We start from the raw sequence: 12,470 nt of genomic DNA on the forward strand, positions 1-12,470 counted from the left end.
AGAGCTTCACACATAGATTAGATAGATAGAAACATGTCAGCCACATATATACGAAGTACAGTGACAGTGTTGCTTACTGTACTTGTCATTTAGCGTAAAGGATTTATCAAAAAAAATAATAGTGTTTTCATGCACCGTCTCTTTAAAAAAGCCGGCCGGCAATTCAGCATCTGTACCCGACAATTTATAACAGACAGAATAGAGCTTCACACATAGATTAGATAGATAGAAACATGTCAGTCACATATATATGAAGTACAGTGATAGTGTTGGTTACTGTACTTGTCATTTAGTATTAAAATAAAGGATTTATTATTAAAAAAATTGGCGTGGGGTTCCCCTTAATTTTAGGCTCTAACGGAGGTTAAGCAGACGGCTGGGGCAGATGTTTGAAGCCTGGGAAGGGGGTAATACCCACGGAGCTTCCCAGGCTACTAATATCAGCCCCCAGCTGAATACATAGCCTTTACTAGCTATTAAAATGGGGGACCCCCCCAAAAAAATGACGTTGGGTCCCCCCTAATTTAATAGCTAGCAAAGGCTAGGCAGACAGCTGGGGGCTGATATTAATAGCCCAGGAAGGGAGCCATGAATATTGGCCCCCTCCCAGGCTAGAAACACCAGCCGTCAGCCGCCCCAGAAATGGCGCATTCATAGGATGCGCCAATTCTGGCACTTAGCCTCGCTCTTCCACGCTGCCCTGGTGCGGTGGCAGGGGGTAATAGGGTTGGGGTTGATGTCAGCTTATAATGCCAGCTGACATCAAGCCCAGGTTAGTAATGGAGAGGCGTCTATAAGACACCCCCATTACTAACCCCATAGTCAAAGTTAAAAAAAACACAAACACCCAGAATAAAGTCCTTTAATTGAAATAAAGACACAATCCTTTATTGTTCTAAATTAAACCATACTTACCATCACGCCCATTCCAGCTGAAGCCAACGATCTCCTGCAATAAAAGAAAAATAATAAAGCAACATCATCCTTACCTTTCCATGGTTCATATTTTTCTGGGTGTTGTGTTTTTTTTAAATACTTTACTAGAAATTCATGGTGGTCATGTCTAATATTGGTGTGACCCCATGAATTTCGGGCTTAGGGCCAGCTGATAATGCCAAGCTGGCCCTAACCCCTTTATTACCCAGTGAGCCACCGCATCAGGGCCCTGGATGAGTTGGGTACAGCGCCAGAAGATGGCGCTTCTATGAACGCGCCATTTTCCGGGGTGGCTGCGGACTGCAATTTGCAGCGGGGGTGGCCCAGAAAGCTTGGGCCTCCCTGCGCTGCGGATTCCAGCCCCCAGCTGAGCTCATGTCCAATGAACTCAGCTCACCTCCTGCACGTCACTGACAGCGTGGGAAAATTCTCCTGCAATCAGCGCTTCAGCGCGAGAATTTTCCCACGCTGTCAGTGACGTGCATGAGGTGAGCCGAGTTCATTGGACATGAACTCGGCTCATCTGGATGTCGTCACAGAGAGACGCTGAGCAGCGCAAGCAAGCCTGCGCTTCTCAGTGTCTGCGGGATGACAGGCTGGATGGCAGCGTTCTGCTGCGGTCCAGCCTGTCATCTCGATGTAGCAGAGCTGAAGCTGTCGTGGGAACCATGGAAAGGTAAGGATGAGGTTGCTTTATTATTTTTCTTTTATTGCAGGAGATCGTTGGCTTCAGCTGGAATGGGCGTGATGGTAAGTATGGTTTAATTTAGAACAATAAAGGATTGTGTCTTTATTTCAATTAAAGGACTTTATTCTGGGTGTTTGTGTTTTTTTTAACTTTGACTATGGGGTTAGTAATGGGGGTGTCTTATAGACGCCTCTCCATTACTAACCTGGGCTTGATGTCAGCTGGCATTATAAGCTGACATCAACCCCAACCCTATTACCCCCTGCCACCGCACCAGGGCAGCGTGGAAGAGCGAGGCTAAGTGCCAGAATTGGCGCATCCTATGAATGCGCCATTTCTGGGGCGGCTGACGGCTGGTGTTTCTAGCCTGGGAGGGGGCCAATATTCATGGCTCCCTTCCTGGGCTATTAATATCAGCCCCCAGCTGTCTGCCTAGCCTTTGCTAGCTATTAAATTAGGGGGGACCCCACGTCATTTTTTTGGGGGGGTCCCCCATTTTAATAGCTAGTAAAGGCTATGTATTCAGCTGGGGGCTGATATTAGTAGCCTGGGAAGCTCCGTGGGTATTACCCCCTTCCCAGGCTTCAAACATCTGCCCCAGCCGTCTGCTTAACCTCCGCTAGAGCCTAAAATTAAGGGGAACCCCACGCCAATTTTTTTAATAATAAATCCTTTATTTTAATACTAAATGACAAGTACAGTAACCAACACTATCACTGTACTTCTTATATATGTGACTGACATGTTTCTATCTATCTAATCTATGTGTGATGCTCTATCTTTCTGTTCTAAATTGTCGGGTACCGCTGCTGAATTGTCGGCCGGCTTTTTTAAAGAGACAGTGCATGAAAACACTATTATTTTTTTAAATAAATCCTTTACACTAAATGACAAGTACAGTAAGCAACACTATCACTGTACTTATTATATATGTGACTGACATGTTTCTATCTATCTAATCTATGTGTGAAGCTCTATTCTTTCTGTTCTAAATTGTCGGGTACAGATGCTGAATTGCCGGCCGGCTTTTTTAAAGAGACGGTGCATGAAAACACTAATATTTTTTTTAATAAATCCTTTACACTAAATGACAAGTGCAGTAACCAACACTGTCACTGTGCTTCTTATATGTGTGACTGACATGTTTCTATCTATCTAATCTATGTGTGATGCTCTATTCCTTCTTGTCTAAATTGTCGGGTACCGGTGTATGCCGCTGCTGAATTTGCCGGCCGGCTTTTTTAAAGAGAGTGTCTTCTGAGCAGTTTGTCAGCTTTTGGACACCTTTGCAGGTGTTTTCTATGTGTTTCTATGTGTTTTTGTTTGCCTGCCATTGGTTTTAACGGTGTTCGACGGTGTTCTAAGGTGTTCGACGAACAGTTCGACGAACAGTTCCTCGAACATCCCGGTGTTCGACGAACCGAACCGAACCCGAACACTACGGGGGTGGCTCAACACTACTGGCAACGTCCCTCGTGTTGGTGTTACGGGGAACAGTTGCCCGCCTTCTGTCTGCGGCCACCACACTGCTTCTTCCTGCCTGTTGGGGTACTCTGCCTCCCGCTCCCTGTGTGCTGCTGGCCTCGCTCTGCGTGTCCTCCTGCCACGTTGGGTCAGTTACTAGATCATCCACCACCTCCTCCTCTTCCACTTCCGCACCACGGTCCTCCTCCTCACTTCGTGGCAATTGCGTCTCGTCATCGTCCACCTCTTGTGACAAATTGCCAGCATCGCCTTCCTGTGGCCGTGGCTGTTCAAATATTTGGCCATCGCTACATGGGATCTCCCCTTCCACCACTTCAAGCGGAGCAGTCGAGGGGCCCAAATATGGAAATGGACCAGTGAACAGCTCTTCAGAGTGTCCAACTGTGGGATCAGTTGCTGTCTGACGACACTCGGCATGGTGGGAGGAAGGAGCATCAGGGTGAGGAGGAATATGCGGTCGAGACTCACGGCTACTAAGACTTGACCGTGTGGAAGACAGACCGGAGGTGGTGGTGCCCAGGTGACTGGAAGTATTATCTGCTATCCAATTAATAACCTGTTCACACTGATCAGTTGGCAATAGTGGTGTTGTTGTGTGCTTCCCTAGTAATTCGGTCAAGAACTGGAAGCGAGAAGATGTGGCTGTTGGTTGTGGCACATTTTCACCTTGGCCACGGCCCCGTCCTCTGCACGCACCATCACCAGAACGTCCAGTTCCAAGTCCCTTGCCACGCGCCTTGCCCATTGTAAATGAAGTAAAATAGCTTACACTCGCACTATCAATGGCAAAAGGGTAATAAAAAGGAAAACCACAGTTCTATTTCTCTGGCCTGCACCAGAATCTTTTAAACAGATATATTTGTGTCTGAACAGTCAGTGAGACACTCAAACTGTTTTTTTTTCTTATGTAAAAAAAGCAAAAAGGTGGATTACACCCAGATTTGAACCGTGGAAGAGGAAAACCACAGTTCTAGTTGTCTGGCCTACACCAGAATCTTTTAAACAGATATATTTGTGTCTGAACAGTCAGCGAGACAATCAAACTGTTTTTTTTTATGGAAAAAAGGCAAAAAAGTGGATAATACAGAGATTTGAACCATGGAACTGCAAAACCACAGTTCTAGTTATTCTAGTTATCTGGCCAAAACCAGACTCTTTTAAACAGATATATTTGTGTCTGAACACTCACAGACACACTCAATTTTTTTTTTTTGGGGGGCTGGGGATACCAAAAGGTTAATAAGATGGGTATTTGTACAGTCTGACTGAGGAAAAAATAAAAAAAAAGAGGATTTAGATGAAAAAAAAAAGGATTTTTCCTGGCCCCTGAGACCTGAAGCTAGCAATTTGAGCAGCAGCAGCACACAGGACTGTAATGCAGTGTTTGTTGATATAACCACTGCGTCTCCTATACAGCCTGCCTGTCTGCCTGATATCTGGGAAGGATATTAGTCCTCAGAAGGACTGTTTATTTGATTTTGCAGGCTTTAGAGACCCTACACTACCTATTTCACAGTATAAATCTGTCCTTAGCTCAGCAGCACTCTCCCTACACTGTCTGATCCGGAGCAACTGTGTCCAAGACGGCGGCGCCCGGTTTAAAATACTCGAGGTGACGCTGTGCGGCCAGCCAATCACTGTAATGCCCACAACCAACATGGCTGCGGCATTACAGTGACTGGCTGGCAATCCCTGCATGTTCATTGGCTCTGTTAAGAGTGCCAAACATGCAGCGTGGAGATCCGAGCTCCCGCCCGAGTAACCCGAAAATGCTCGGTGCTCGCCGAACATCCCGAGTAGTGAGATGCTCGTGCGAGTACCAAGCAGTGTCGAGCATGCTCGCTCAACACTAATTATTTTTCATGTTTTTCCTTCTTACAGTGAGGCAACACCTACTGGGGTTGCAATACCAGACATGATCCATGATCAAGATTGGTGCCGTTTCTTGAAAAAACTTACTTTGAGTTGAGAAAATTTTCTAACAGCTTTTCTTGTAGTACAACCCCTGGCAAAAATTATGGAATCACCGGGCTCGGGTTCATTCAGTTGTTTAATGTTGCTGAAAAAAAGCACATCACAGACATGGCACAAAACTAGTCTTTTCAAATGGCAAATTTAGGGCTTTAAGAAACACTAAAATAAATCAAGATTAAAAATGTGATACTCAGTAAGGGTAATTTTTTTCAGACCAAGCAGAGGGAAAAAATTATGGAATCACTCAATTCTGAGGAAAAAATTATGGAATCATGAAAAACAAACACAGGAAAGAACACTCCAATACATCACTAGTATTTTGTTGCACCACCTCTGGCTTTAATAACTGCTTGCAGTCTCTGAGGCATGGACTTAATGAGTGACAAACAGTACTCTTCATCAATCTGGCTCCAACTTTCTCTGATTTTTGTTGCCAGATTAGCTTTGCAGGTTGGAGCCTTGTCATGGACCATTTTTTTCAGCTTCCACCAAAGATTTTCAATTGGATTGAGATCCGGACTATTTGCAGGCCATGACATTGACCTTATGTGTCTTCTTTCAAGGAATGTTTTCACAGTTTTTGCTTTATGGCAGGATGCATTATCATCTTGAAAAATGATGTCATCATCCCCAAACATCCTTTCAATTGATGGGATAAGAAAACTGTCCAAAATATCAATGTAAACTTGGGCATTTATTGAAGATGTAATGACAGCCATCTCCCAGTGCCTTTACCTGACAAGCAGTCCCATATCATCAATGACTGTGGAAATTTGCATGTTCTCTTCATGCAGTCATCTTTATAAATCTCATTGGAACGGCACCAAACAAAAGTTCCAGCATCATCACCTTGCCCAATGCAGATTCGCGATTCATCACTGAATAAGACTTTCATCCAGTCATCCACAGTCCACGATTGCTTTTCCTTAGCCCATTGTAAGCTGTTTTTTTCTGTTTAGGTGTTAATGATGGCTTATGTTTAGATTTTCTGTATGCAAATCCCATTTCATTTAGGCGGTTTCTTACAGCTCAGTCACAGACATTGACTCCAGTTTCCTCCCATTCGTTCCTCATTTGTTTTGTTGTGCATTTCCTGTTTTGGAGACATATTTCTTTAAGTTTCCGGTCTTGATGCTTTGATGTCTTCCTTGGTCTATCAGTATGTTTGCCTTTAACAACCTTCCCATGTTGTTTGTATTTGGTCTAGATTTTAGACACAGCTGACTGTGAGCAACCAACATCTTTTGCAACATTGCATGATGATTTACCTTCTTTTAAGAGTTTGATAATCCTCTTCTTTGTTTCAATTGACATCTCTCGTGTTGGAGCCATGATTCATGTCAGTCCACTTGGTGCAACAGCTCTCCAAGGTGTGATCACTCCTTTTTAGATGCAGACTAACGAGCAGATATAATTTGATGCAGGTGTTAGTTTTGGAAATAAAAATTTACAGGGTGATTCCATAATTTTTTCCTCAGAATTGAGTGATTCCATAATTTTTTCCCTCTGCTAGGTCTGAAAAAAATTACCCTTACTGAGTACCACATTTCTTTCTTGATTTCTTTTAGTGTTTCTTAAAGCCATAAAGTTGCCATTTGACATGACTTTAGTTGTGTGCCATGTCTGTGATCTGCTTTTTTTCAACAACATTAAACAACTGAATGAACATCCTCCGAGCCCGGTGATTCCATAATTTTTGCCAGGGGTTGTAGAAGTTAGATAGGTCAAGGTCAGGACAGGCGGAGAACTTTCACAATGGTGGATGGGCAGATGGTCAGGGCAGGCTACAGACAGGTAGACGTGATTGGAAACAAAGCTAAGAGATATGGAGACAACAATACACCTTTGCACGATATTGTCACCAAATGCACTGTACTGCTCAGGCCAAGAGTAGTTGACGAGGGTCACTTATAAAAACCAGGGCAGCAGATGACTAAAGGGGTTGTGTACTGGACATTCCCTCCTATATTGCCCCGAGGTGAATCATAAAAAAAGCTATACTAACTACTCAAACGCCCCCCCGGCAGTTCCGTGACATTGTTATGTCAAGTGATCACTGCAGCCTATCAGCAGCCCCTGATTGGCCACAGCCTTCAGTATTCCATCAGATCATTTGTCCATAAGGTAAGTATAGCATTTTTTAATTTTATGGTGCACTTTGGGGCGATTCAGAAGGAGAAGTCCGATAGTAGACAGAGACAGGAAATTGGCATTAACGGCGGAGGAGGAGAACTTGCAGTACATCAACGCTAAGTTAAGCACAGTGTTACAGAGAGTAAAGTGAACTTCCAGTAGTAGAGTCAAGTTGTCATTAAAGGGGCTGTCCAGGCTTTTTGATAAAGTCTGCAGTCATTCTATGTGACTGCAGATTTGTGAATCCTCAGAGTGCGCACACTGCACGCTGTGAGGATTCTCTGCTGCCGGAACTGGAATCGGGCGGTCATGTTATCACAGGTATGCAATATGCATACTTTCGGCCACACTCCGACTAGACATGTACGGCCTCTCTCAATTAACTTGCATTGAGTGAGGCCATGAATGTTTGCAAATTGACACCCGCTGCCACTGCTGGCACCAGGGAATCCTGAGAGCGTGCAGTGTGCGCAACTGAGAGGATTCACAAGTCTGCACTCACATAGAGTAACTGAAGACTTTAAACCCAAGCCTGGAGAAACCCTTTAAGGATCTCAGAGTCCCAACCTCTCACCCATCATTAATAAAGGGTTGGGAGAAGTTGTTTATAGCTGGATTTCCACTAAATAGAAGTTTTCTGTGACTTTTTAATGATGTCTTATGCTTAAGATCATCATGTATTATTCTAGGGGGTCTGAATGAAGAGGCTATGTTGCAGCTCCATACATACAAGTTTTGGCATGAATGGGTGATTTTTATCCACAAATCAGATAAAAAATTTATATGTCCATTTTGGGGTTTATTTGCAGACAATTTCCAAAAAAATTGGACATGTGAACAGTGCCATAGACTATAATGGGTACATGTTTTATCAGTTAAAACAAAAAAAAGATAGAACACATACGTGAAACATAAACGTGTTAGTGGGGCCATGCACGTGCCTGGATAAAAGGTTAATCTTTTGTCCTGCTGACTTTGGGGGGTTGGGAGGTCACACCTATGGGATCATACACTGGGGGCCAGTACTAAAGGCAGGACATCATATGTGGCGCCCCTGCGGGTTCAGTCGCCACAGAGGTACTGCATCTCACCCAGAGGTGTGGTATCTCATACTCAGGTAAGGATGGAGTACTACCCGGGACCCACACACTTGCATCCATTACACTCCATTTCAGAGGGAAGGGCGAGATTGCTCCTAAGGGAGAGCACAGTCCCTGGCCCTTGCTGGAGGGTGGAACCATCTAGTGGGTGGAGGAAGAAGTACAGGGGAGCACTTCAGTAGGAGTATAAAAAGGGGAGCCATCTTGGGAGAGTGAGTCCAGTCAGTGTTCAGTCTGAGGAGAGAGTGTGGGAGCAGGAGCTCTGTAGGAGCTCTGCTCAGAGAAGAGGGCCTAGATGGAGAGGCCCAGGAGGACTGGCTGAAGAGGAAGGGTGCAGAGGAAGGCTCCAGGAGCGAGGGGATCCCAGGGGCACGGCAAGTGCGGAAGCCACCCGTGCGCCCGAATCTACAGGAACGTGGAGGGATCAGGCCGCAAAGGGGACCGGCCCCTAACTAGTGGAGAACTATAAGGCTCAGCTAGAAACAGGAGGCTACTGTACTTTCAGGGTGCAGCTGCTCACAACCGCAACTAAATTGCTAAAAAGGTAGCCACACAGGATTCAGGGGACTGCAGGTTGCCCGCCAAAATCCGAGGCTACTGGCTTGGGACGCTGGTTGCGAGGCGCAGGGAAGGAGGGTGAGAGCCAGCGCAGGAAGACGACCGAGGAAGGCACACAGACTGGGGTTCCGTTATGTATTCCTGGAACACCTTGGAGTTTGCTGAACCCCTGCCTTGGTAAACACAGGACGGTGTGGGAGGTTACCCTGGCGCTGGTAACCTGGAATGCAACAACTGTGAGTAAACCTTGGAGACTGCACTCCACTGTGTCCTAAAATTATTATCTGCACCATCACCTGCACTACACTGCCCAGCAACATCTACCTCATTAACCATCACTTACTGCCCTGGAGCTTAGCTCTGCCTGTGGAGAGCTGAACCAACTCTGCTGCACTCACATCAGCTCCAGTGGATCTGCACCGCAGTGGTGGGTCCATATAGCCGCATACCACAGGTAGCGTCACGAACATTATATAAGAACTATATTCCCTTTTCTTTATTCCCCTTTTATTGACCGCCCTGGGTCACGGACCGAGTCACTGCCACTGTGACATCCCCCAGCATCGACCGGCCCGGCTACCGAGTACCCCACGGCCCAGGGGGTGCATCACATATCCCACACAACCCCTTTAAAGCCTTTGGTATAGTGCAAGAACTACAGGAGGGAGAACTTTCAACAATCAGCAGTGACCACCGCTCCATTCACCTGGTTTTCGGGATTGGTGGGGGTCCTAGCTGTCTGACCACCAAAGATTGGGAAGTTTGGGAATAATAACTTTCAAACTTCAGAATGCCGTTCACCAGAGCAGGCCTCCTAATGGAGCAGGACAGACTCTTACAGCAAGGCATGGAGCCCAGACCTGCTCGTACTGCTCAGATGTACAGTACTAACCCTGATACAATCAGCGCACAATACCGTCTGGTGATCTCGGGAACTCACGGTCTCCTTCGCTCATTATCCTTGTGATGTGCTTCTAGGACAGCGATTGACATTATAAGAGCACAATAACCTCGGAGCCCGTCTGCGGTGCCGGCCGCCCTGCTGCCATTTGTGCTGCCCGGGATGTTTGATGGCTTCAGAAAGGACACATAAAAGGTATCACATCACTGATAGATAAAATGTCAGTGCTCAGGGAGTGCTCCGTCCACCACAACGTAACGACCTCAATACACCGAATGAATGCCACAAAGTAAAAGGAGCAGGACACCATTAAAGAGATCACTTACAAGAAAAACCTTTCCATATAATGTGAGAAGATCTATTACAGATCTAGTGCAATCCATAAACCAAAGGGATAGATAGATAGATAATAGATAGATAGATAGATGATAGATGATATATAATAGATAGATGATAGATAATAGGATGATTGATAGATAGATAGATGATATATAATAGATAGATGATAGATAGATAATAGATAGTTATGTAGATAGATAACAGATATAGATAGATAGATGATAGATAGATGATATATAATAGATAGATAGATGGTAGATAGATAGATAGATAGATGATATATAATAGGATGATTGATAGATAGATGATATATAATAAATAGATAGATGATAGATAATAGGATGATTGATAGATAGATGATAGATAAATAGATGATAGATAATAGATAGATAGATGATAGTAGGATGATAGATAGATAGATAGATAGATGATTGATAGACAGATGATGGATAAATGATGGATAGATGGATGGATATATAGATAATAGATAGATAGATAGATAGATAGATAGATAATAGATGGATAGATAATAGATAGATGGATGGATATATAATATATAGATAGATAATAGATGGATAGATAATAGATAGATGGATGGATGGATATATAATATATAGATAGATAATAGATGGATAGGTTATAGCTTTATAGAATGTTTTTGTATCTTTCATAGACTTCATTGAGAAGCGTACACTGATCTTTGTCTCCTCCGCTTTGTCTATCGAATAGGGGTCAGATGACTCCCAACAGGTATGAGTCCTAAACCTGACACCCCACCAGTTACTGCTTGTTCAATCCACATAGTAACTACCAAATAGATGCATGGCCATTACTTCTTCATTCAGTCTCCACTACCATGTTGCTGAAATAGTAAAATGAGGGTCAGGGGACCCTCATCCTCCTAACATTTTTAAAAAGAATCTGTCACCAGGTTAATACTCTTCAATATGAGAACAGCGTAATGTAGAGACAGAGACCCTGATTCCAGCGATGTGTCACATATTGGGCTGCTTTGTATAGTTTTGATATAATTCCTGTTTTCTCTGCTGCAGATCTAGCAGTGCTCTGAATGCTGAGCTCTGTATAACCCTGCCCACACTACTGATTGGCAGCTTTCTCTGTACACTGTGCATAGGCAGAAAGCTGCCAATCAGTGGTGGGGGTGGGGTTATACTGAGCTCATGAATACAGATGACTATATAGCAGGACCTCATGAAAGAGAAGACTAGCAGAGGTGCATCAGATAAATCAGGGTAAGCAGCCCAGTAAGTGATACATTGCTGGAATCAGGGTCTCTGTCTTTATTTTATGCTGCAAAACTTGTTAAGATTCTCTTTACTCTTTAGCCAGCTGGAACCATTTGGGCTCATTCACATCTTGCAGTTTGACGTAACCTGGTTGCATCCTCCATTATTGTTACTGGGCATTGCGATGAATAGGATTTTTAGCAGTACCTTTTTGTGCCTGTGACATTACCGGAGAACGAGCTCCTTTGTTTGAGAAACATTGTATTACTAAGATACAGCATTATTAAGTGTAATGTGATGGCTGTGTACACACCAGAGGGATTTACCAGAATGTGGACATCACAGGACAAAGAAAACGCAGAATAGGAGGATCACCGAAGACGACAGAAGTGTCCACAACCAGCCGGCGCCGCCACATCCAGCCATGTGTAATCATCCAGGAAAGGGAGGATGCCACTATGCGGGAGCGACAGAAACAGTGTGCACCTGGGTATGGCTCTGTTCACACCAGAGTTTTGGTTTAAGTTTAGTGTCTTGAGTAGCAGACAGCATCCTTCACCGCCTCCATTCATCGCTTCTCCCAGCGTATGCATTAAACTGGTGCAAAAACTGTGATGTGAACAGTGCCTAAAGCCCATAGCCTTTAAAGGGTTTCTCCAGTTTTGAAAGACCTCTGTTCTCCAGCTGCAGTTTGTTTAATAAACAAATTGTGCTTTACTCATCCTCACCTGGTCCAGTGCTGAATCTCCACCAATGCTCCAGGTATCTGCTATTGTCTGCTGCTCAATGAGCTCAGCGACTGTGAGCAGCTCGTGCCGTGGATTCAGGTAGAGCCGCTGACCTTAGTTATTGGCTGTAGTGCTTTTGACGTCATATCAAAGCTGCAAACAATAACAGACACTTAAGACTAAGAAATGGACCTGGGGAGGGTGAGTAAAGCATAGGTTTCTTTTTTTAAAAACAAACTGCAACCGGGGGAAAGGGATTTTCCGAAAAAACCCTTAGGCTACATTCCCATGATGAGTTTTTGGTGAGTTTTTTTTTACGCTGCGCATTTTTGAAAAATGTAAGTAACCTAATTTAATTAATGGGTGCAGAAAATCTGCAAC

The sequence above is a fragment of the Phyllobates terribilis genome, unplaced genomic scaffold (assembly GCF_046119375.1).
Source record: "Phyllobates terribilis strain yellow unplaced genomic scaffold, ASM4611937v1 Scaffold_12__6_contigs__length_324123572, whole genome shotgun sequence".
Lineage (NCBI taxonomy): Eukaryota > Metazoa > Chordata > Amphibia > Anura > Dendrobatidae > Phyllobates > Phyllobates terribilis.